Consider the following 8,479-nt stretch of genomic DNA (forward strand, 5'->3'; position numbering starts at 1 on the left):
ACTTCAGATTCCAGATTCAAAATTAAATTTTGACCATTTAGAACAGTCAAAAAGATACAGACAAAAATAGGTTTAAACTTTGCTTTTGTGAATAGTATTCGTTTTTATCCCAATCAGACTTTAGCCATATTTGTCATTTAAACAGCCATATATTGTCCCGTAAGAGGATCTGGAAAAGACACCTGAAAGCTAAAGAGATCCACTCTAGAACTATGCATTTGGACGCTGAATTGTGAATTATCCAGAATTATATGTCTGGAGTTGGAGATCAGATTAGTTATTTTGCCATAATGTAGAAAGCTCCAGCTGTTTATATAGGTTTGCAATTGTTTGGCAGAAAATATAAAAAAATACAAAGTGTATTTTTTATTTATTTATTAAAAAAATATATACGCACATATACTGTACAGTTTAATTATTTTTATTTAACAATTTTTTTTTGCACATGGATGGTTGGTGATTTAATGCCTTTTCTAAAATGTTTCATTCGAGCTGAAATTTAACTGTGCACATTTAAATGCTTTTTCATCCTGTTCACAGAGAGCAAATGTTATCTAAAAAAATGTCTTATATTAATGGATCAATGGCAATAATAAGATGTCCAAAGTAGTAAACATGCAGAACATTATGTGATTTCCCCCCCAGGTTTGGGTTTTTGGTTTTACAGGACAAACAAATGAAAGTCTTATTTGTAATTTGACTGGATGGTTAGCTTTAAAGAGTCCATTTAAAGTTTGGGTGTGTGTGTGTGTGTGTGTGTGAAAGAGAGAGAGAGAGAGAGAGAGAGAGAGAGAGAGAGAGAGTATGAGAAAGAACTTCGACAAAGCAGCAGTGCCTCTAAAAGACATTCAATCAGTGTTTCTCCATTTAAAGGTGATTTGAGTAACTGTTAAATGTTAAAATGTTTAAAAATCCCACATTCCACAAGAACTTTATTTGCTCATAAAGTTTAAGGTGCCTGAACCTGTTTGGAAACTTAAAAGCAATCATTATTGTTGCACACATCACCTTTATTATTTTTTTTCTTTGCAATATTATCAGTCACATTATGCTTTTATAGTTCTGTTTATTTTAATTAACAATGGATTTATAAAGTACATTTTTAATAAAAAAAATAATTTTTAAAAATAACAATTCTCAGACTTATTGTATTTTAAGAAATAGTTCACCTAAAAATAAACATTTGCTGAAAATGTACTCACCCTCAGGCCACCCAAGATGTATGTGAGTTTGTTTCTTCACTGGAGCAGATTTGGAGAAATGTAGCATCATATCCCTTGCTCACCAGTGGATCCTCTGTGAGGTGATGTTTTGAACTTTCATTCTAACGGCACCCATTCACTGCAGATCCATTGGTGAGCCAGTGATGTAATGCTATATTTCAAATCTGTTTGAATGAAGAAGCAAACTCATCTACATTTTGGATGGCCTGAGGGTGAGTACATTTTCAGCAAATTTTCATTTTTGGATGAACTATTCCATCAATTAGAAATTACATACAGAGCCTTTTAGCCTAGAATTATCATACTCAGTTTTTAGTTAATACTACACGAATCAAATTATGAAAAATAATCAAAATGCAGAGTGGTTTATGGCTGCAGAAGGGCTCAAGACCTTGGCAGCAGACAGCAGACAGCAGCCCTCATCCTCTGCTGGATGCAATCCTATCTGTCCTGCTCCATCCAGCCTCATTGTCTCAGCTTATCTCTGTCCCTCGTCCACGCCAGGCAGCTGCAGGATGCTCCAAAGCCCCAGAAGATGCTCCTCATTGTGGGTTTATTATTTTCTGGATTGTGCATAAGCCTGTCGGGAGTTTGCCTTTCTAATTTGGCTGGTTAGCGACCATTGAGCACCACTGGAAACGAAGACATGGACAAAATGGATATTTGGATAGTCCGTATGCGCTGGCAACCGCAGAAACGTCTTGAGGAGGAATTGGACTTTTCAACCCAACCCTTATCCTTCTCTCTCTCTCAGTTTATCACTTGCAAATGTCTCCTCGCTTTAAGGCTCTTGACAGCCACCAGCTCTCCACCAATCCCTCGTTCCTTTGCCTTTGTTTATTTTCATTTTGTATCCCTGGCCTCCATGCTCCCTCGAGTCCCGTCGAGCCACTCGGTGTGTTTGTTTAAAAACAGACTCTGCAGTCAGGCTGGAATCTGACAGTATTCATTATCAACTTAAACAGTGTGTTAACCTGACTCGCATCAAAACTAAATTCCACAGGTTGGGTTTCTTATAGACTATTCCAGCTGGTCAGCACAACCACATCCCAATCCTAATCAAGGAAATCTATATAAAGCTGTCAAATTTAAGGCTTGAAAACTTTCTAATGAGCCCACAAGCTTTTAAACACATGCAGTAATCTAAATGTCAAAATAATCATACATCAGTGTACAGTAAATCTACAATGCTTTTCATGGTATATAATCTTCTCAAATAACTCAAATCACTTACCGATTTGCAAATAAACAGTTTTTAATATTACATTTAATTAGTGGATATTATCAGAATTAATTCAGCCTGAAGTGATTCACATTTAGACTCCAAATTTTTAAAACGCCAAAATTTGAAACGGCAAACTTTTTGCGAAAAATTTCAGCCTCTGTTCAGTTTTTACTAAATTCATACTTTTGCAATTCTGAAATTAAAGATCTGAATTTGTTTCAACTGATTTATGGCCTCGTGGCTATAAGACATGTGACAAATGAAAATATTTTCTAAAACAGGCTCAAAATATGCCTTGTATATATGAAAATATATACGTCTGAAATCCTCCAGCTGAATGGAATCATAGTCTGAATCTAAAACAATCAGATTTGGTTCCCATCATACACTACGTAATTTGTGCCAGAATCTTTTAACTTTAAATTACAGAAATCTGCAGATTGGCTCAGACTTTTGAGGTGTTTTGAGGTGTCCAAATTGAAAAAAAATCTGGGCAAAGGATGTTTATTCCAGCCTTTATCCTGCTGTTAGTCAGACTTTAAATGCTAAACATTCTAGCAACGATGTCATAATTGAAATTTGTTTTGACTTTTTCTTATTTCTACCTGCATACTGTATTTTGATTAGTGTTTTCTTACTTGAATCTATATAAACATCTCAGCTGCATTTACATAGTAAAGACAGAGGCACACTAAGGTTCTAAATAAGAAAGCAAAACCTGACACACACAAACGAAAGAGACTGTCCCTGTCCCCAGCTATCAGTAGAGTCTGTGCCAGCTCAACACATGTGTGTAGTCCCTTTCAGTCTTCTGTTAACCCTGATAACACACTCATCCTGCTGAAAGAGAAAAAGAGAGAGGGAATATGACACAGATAGCATTTTCAAAATTTAACTTTTTTTTTTAAAATCTACTAAAACAACTGCTTAGTGACTTAACACAACACAGCTTCTGTCATGAATTTCATCATATTTTGCCTTTCCCCAGACAGCCCTGAGGTGAAATCAAACAGTGAACCACTGCCTGGGAAAGTCCAGAGAGAGGACTCCATCAAAACACAAAGTTGACCTCTAACCTCTTCTTTGAGAACCTGTGTGTTTGTCCGGTGACCTAATTCCAAGAGAAAGTCGCCCTGGACTACTGTATTCGTATGATGATATATCTCAGGAGAGGCCTCATTTGTACTTTGTTGGCATTTGTTTCTGCTCCAGTGACTCATTTGTCATGGTGGTCCCGTGTTCTGTGGTGTACTGTAGTGGGGGCTGGATTTGGGATGCAAGTGTGGTCAGACTGCTAAACTTGGGAGATGGAGAGCCAAAGGCCCAGCGGGCATGTCAGACTTCCGCTGTTGAAAGAAGCCATGGTGTGTTGCTCATTATGAGAAGCCATATTTCAGTAATGTGGGCTAGAGCACGAGCTTAAACAAATACAGGCTTTCTTTAACCTGGAGGTTAGAAGCGACGGCATGCCTGCTCCGTGCTAAACGTCAGACTAATTGATTCAAAACATTTCTCTTCTCTGAAAAAGAAGACACCAGGCAAACATTGCTGACCACCTTTACCTGTATTAAAATAATAAAGTATTTTTCATATCTTGACTCAAATTTAAATTAAATAATTTTTTTTTACAAAAAAATATTTTAGAAGTTTTGTTATTTTATTAAATAAAAATAATGAATATTCTAAAGTTTTTCTTGGATACTCAGTTTTTTTTTTCCGTCTTAATATTATTGCTTAAATAATCATAATTTATTGTATTTTACCAAACTATGTATTTTCCTTTTAACGTTTTAATTAAAGTTAAATTACATTTTTTTCCCTTTATTACTATCTATATACTGTTACTTCACCTTGACCCACAAACATATAGATTTACTAAACAGGGCAAATTATTATGCTTATTTAAATAACCGTGCAAATACCAGTAATTTGCTGAGTGCAAACGTTAGAAAATCACGTAGCGTGATTCATTTTAATACTTTCCTCCCATATATCCCTCCCTTATATTTTACATCTGAAAGGGAAACTCCTACAAATACATATTCAATAAGGTCAGGCACAAAAATAAGCACCAATTCTATCTTTAGTAAATCATGACAGTACTTTTTTAATGACAAAAGATGGTTTGGGCTGGCGCAAGCTGTTAGTAAATCTGTCCTGTACAATTTTATTTAAATTCATAAATGGAAAGTACTTCTGTATTTATTTTGTATGTTGAGGGGAGGGGCTAAAAATGGGGGATTTGTCATGTCAGATGAAAAGTCAAGGTATTTCAGTGAGAAAATGTGCCTATTATTATTAATATTATTATTATTAAATGTAAATAATGTGCACATGTGAGTTGCACACATCAAGGACAGTAATGTACATTAAATAAATAAGGTCCGTTTTGATTTCACGTTGACTGTAGAAGCTGATACTGGTGGCTTAAATCCAAATTCTTCAATGATATCAGCCGATAAAACTGTGAAGCACAGAGCAATTACTGTACAGCCTGTGCTGGTGATGCTCGTCTTTCATCGGCTCCTCTCGAGCGAATCCCAGCGTTGCTGCTAATTAAAAGAGCTTCATTGTGTTGATCCGGTCCTTCTTTTCACCTCGCCTTGGATCAGGTGACACCAACAAGAGAGAAAGGGAACAAGGGATCAGAAATGCAAAACAAAGCTCTCAAGCATGTCCTCAGTTTGCTCCTGGTTTGCCACCTGGACCCTGTTATCTGACCCTAGTAGACACACATAGATGCCTCCACATTTACCTGGATCATATTCCCTATATCACCCTCAGCCAATGATGGGCTACAGCAAATATTTGTTTTATTTGATTTCATTTGCACATAATTAATCATGCAGTGCTATGAGCTATATTCTCAGGTGAAGCAGACCTGTAAAAATTAGCTCAACATGCTCTTTTATATGCAGCACATTAGTTAAGTGCTACAAAACAGACTTTATTTACCAAGAGGTCAGTCACCTGAGCAAATACAGCTGTGTAATTGATCTCTTTCTTTCATTTTTCAAATTGCCAGCCAGTTTGTCTGTAATTGTAGGCCCTATTCCATAATAAATTCCATAAATAAGTAGAGAAACATGTAACTCATGTATATGTCTCAGGAAAAGGTGCTTAAAGCAAAACAATGGCACATTTCATGTCGGCCAAACATGGAATGTCTGTGTAAACTTGTCTGGCTCAGCACTGGCTCAGACATAATATAACCTGTTTACACTGTCGTCAGGTTTAAGATGCATTAATCATATATCGAGGCCTTGAGAAAACCCACTACTGTGAAAAATAATAAACTGCATATTTATAAGGCTGTATCTGGGTCTTATAGACTCATAGGAGAACATTTGTCATGGCTAAAGAAACAAAAAATACACAAGGAAGTTATTGCATGACACACTATGGCGATGAGATGAAACTCTTCATTTGTATACACATTTTTATCAGATGTTTCTCCTTAAAGGGGTCATATGATGCTGCTAAAAAAAAAAAAAAAAACATTATTTGGTGTATCTGATGTAAAGAAATGTGTTTATGCAGTTTAAGGCTAAAAAAAAATCCCATTATTTTCCAGACACTGTACATTATTGTTTCTCCTCTATGCCCTGCCTTCTGAAACACGTAGATTTTTACACGGCTCATCGTCTGAATAGCGAGGTGTGCTCTGATTGACCAGCTATCCAATGCGTTGTGATTGGCCGAATACATCAAGCATGTGATGGAAATGTTAACAGTGAATCACACAGTCTATACGACACAGCATACAACAATATTAGAACGAGAATAAAAGGTACGCCTTCTTTCTTTGCATGAACATCTGGGCGGCGTTATGCAAATCTTCCAACATAGTGACGTAGAGATGTGAGGCGTGTCAGAACGAGCCATTTCAGGGGGGCGTGGACGAGTGTTAACTTTTATAAATAATATCCCTTTGATTTGAGACTTCAGTCTTTGCAACTGTACAGATCGTCTTTATGCACCAAGAGCTTGTAACACTCCAAAGAGAAAGAAAAAATATATAATTTAATTGCATCATATGACCCCTTTAAATTCCTTATAAATAAATGTAGAAATGTAAATATAGAAACAAATAAGATGACTGATGACAATAAGAGTACAAAGATACAAAATGAATGCGAACAGCATTCAAATATTAATATTTATGAAAAATGTATGATTTCTGAAGGATCCTGCATAACTGATGCATTTTAAACAGTTTTATTAGTTCACTTTTGCTCATCAAGGCTACATTCATTTTACAGTAAAGACAGTAAAAAAGAAAAAAAATTATTATGATACAAAAAAAAACTGTGGGAACACTTTAGAATAGGTAACCCCTATTAGTTGCTTATTAGCATGCATATTACTAGAATATTAGCCATGTATTAGTGCTAATTAAGAACATATTAATGCCTTATTCTACTTGACCTTATTCTACATCCCTAATCTTACCCAATACATACAGTAAACCTAACAATTACCTTACTAACTATTAATAAGCAGCATATTAAGAATTTATTGAGATAAATGTCATAGTTAATAGTTAACAAGTGTTACCTATTCTAAAGTGTCACCGTTTTGACCAAAATATGAGGGATCATCTAAAATGCATGTTATTTTTTTTTATTTAGTACTGACCTGAATAAGATATTTCACATAAAATATGTTTACATAATATGTGCATAAACTGACAGTCTCCACTGATAAGAGTAGGCTGGAAAGTACATATAGATTGTTGGACATCCTAGGCATTGTTCTCTTTGTTTGTTTCTTTGTTTGTTTCTTTCTGTATTTTATTCACTCTGACACTCTGAGGAATTTTCCAGTGGTCTGTTTCACCTTCCCCAAGGAGGTTAATTGCTGCCCTTTGGCCTTTTCTTGCCCGAGCAAAATTTATGTACCCTCCACAATTTCCATCTTAACCACATACAGGCTTCCAGAGCGCAACTTGATTTATCCTGCAGCACCCTGGCAGAAAGTGTCGGCACACCATCGCACAGAACCCAATAAATCCAAACAAGACTGCATTTCCAGACCGTTCTTCAGCTCTTCAGTGAGTGTGGTCCCTTGTGAAGTTGACTGGGATGGCAAACAAACACACTGTTTAGGTGGCACCCTGTCCATCACTCCCAGTGCTTCTTGACTCAGACTCACGCTTTGTGGCGTCCCAGGGTCATGAATAATTCCCGCTCAAGTCGCTGACTTTGCCCCGCGTCTGTTTGCATGTCATCTCTTAGCATGGCACTTTGACACCCGGACGGCGTTAATTATTTATAATCTTCATCAACACTTGCTTTGCTTGACTGAGCTGTGTTGTTCAAATGTGTGCGAGTGTGCATTTTTAAGTGCGTGTGTGAATTTGATGTGCTCTGTGTGGTAGTTTTTTTCAGGTTCTGCTTTTTATAATGAGGACAGGGTAAACACTGAGCTTTTCATTAATTTATAAACTCTCTGAATGGACAAACTCATTTATTACTTATTCAGAGCCGTTTGTTGTGGGCCACAAAGAAACAAGACAGTCCCACTCGTCTCACGCGTCTGCGCTTTCTTACTGTCCCCATCACAAGAACGAACCATTTATCAGCATGTATATTTGATGCAGTATCTGGCCGAGTGTCTTGTGTTCGTCGGTTTCAATAGGATGATATGGTTTCATCATGTTCACAACTGTAAGAAGACCTGCTAAATGTGATAAAAGTCAATTATTGCACTAAATCAGTGTCAATAGAATCTCAAATTGGCTATTTTGTCCATTTTCTTTATTTCCAGACTGGTACTTAAAAATAACTTGCTCTGTTAACGTCATATTTCCAGTCAGATTGACATTTCTTCATAAAATATCTCTTAATCAGATCTTGAAAAAAAAAAAAAAAAACTGGTCTGTTTCATGACAGCGACAAATGAGTCTATTAAATGCAGATTTTGATATGTTTACCCAGGACGTTTGGCCTTGAGCTCTGCCTCATTTGAAAATCACTTGCTCTTTGTCTGGATTGTACGTCTACACGAAGATGAAACAAAACCGCTTAAA

Source organism: Carassius auratus, unplaced genomic scaffold (assembly GCF_003368295.1).
Source record: "Carassius auratus strain Wakin unplaced genomic scaffold, ASM336829v1 scaf_tig00036024, whole genome shotgun sequence".
NCBI lineage: Eukaryota > Metazoa > Chordata > Actinopteri > Cypriniformes > Cyprinidae > Carassius > Carassius auratus.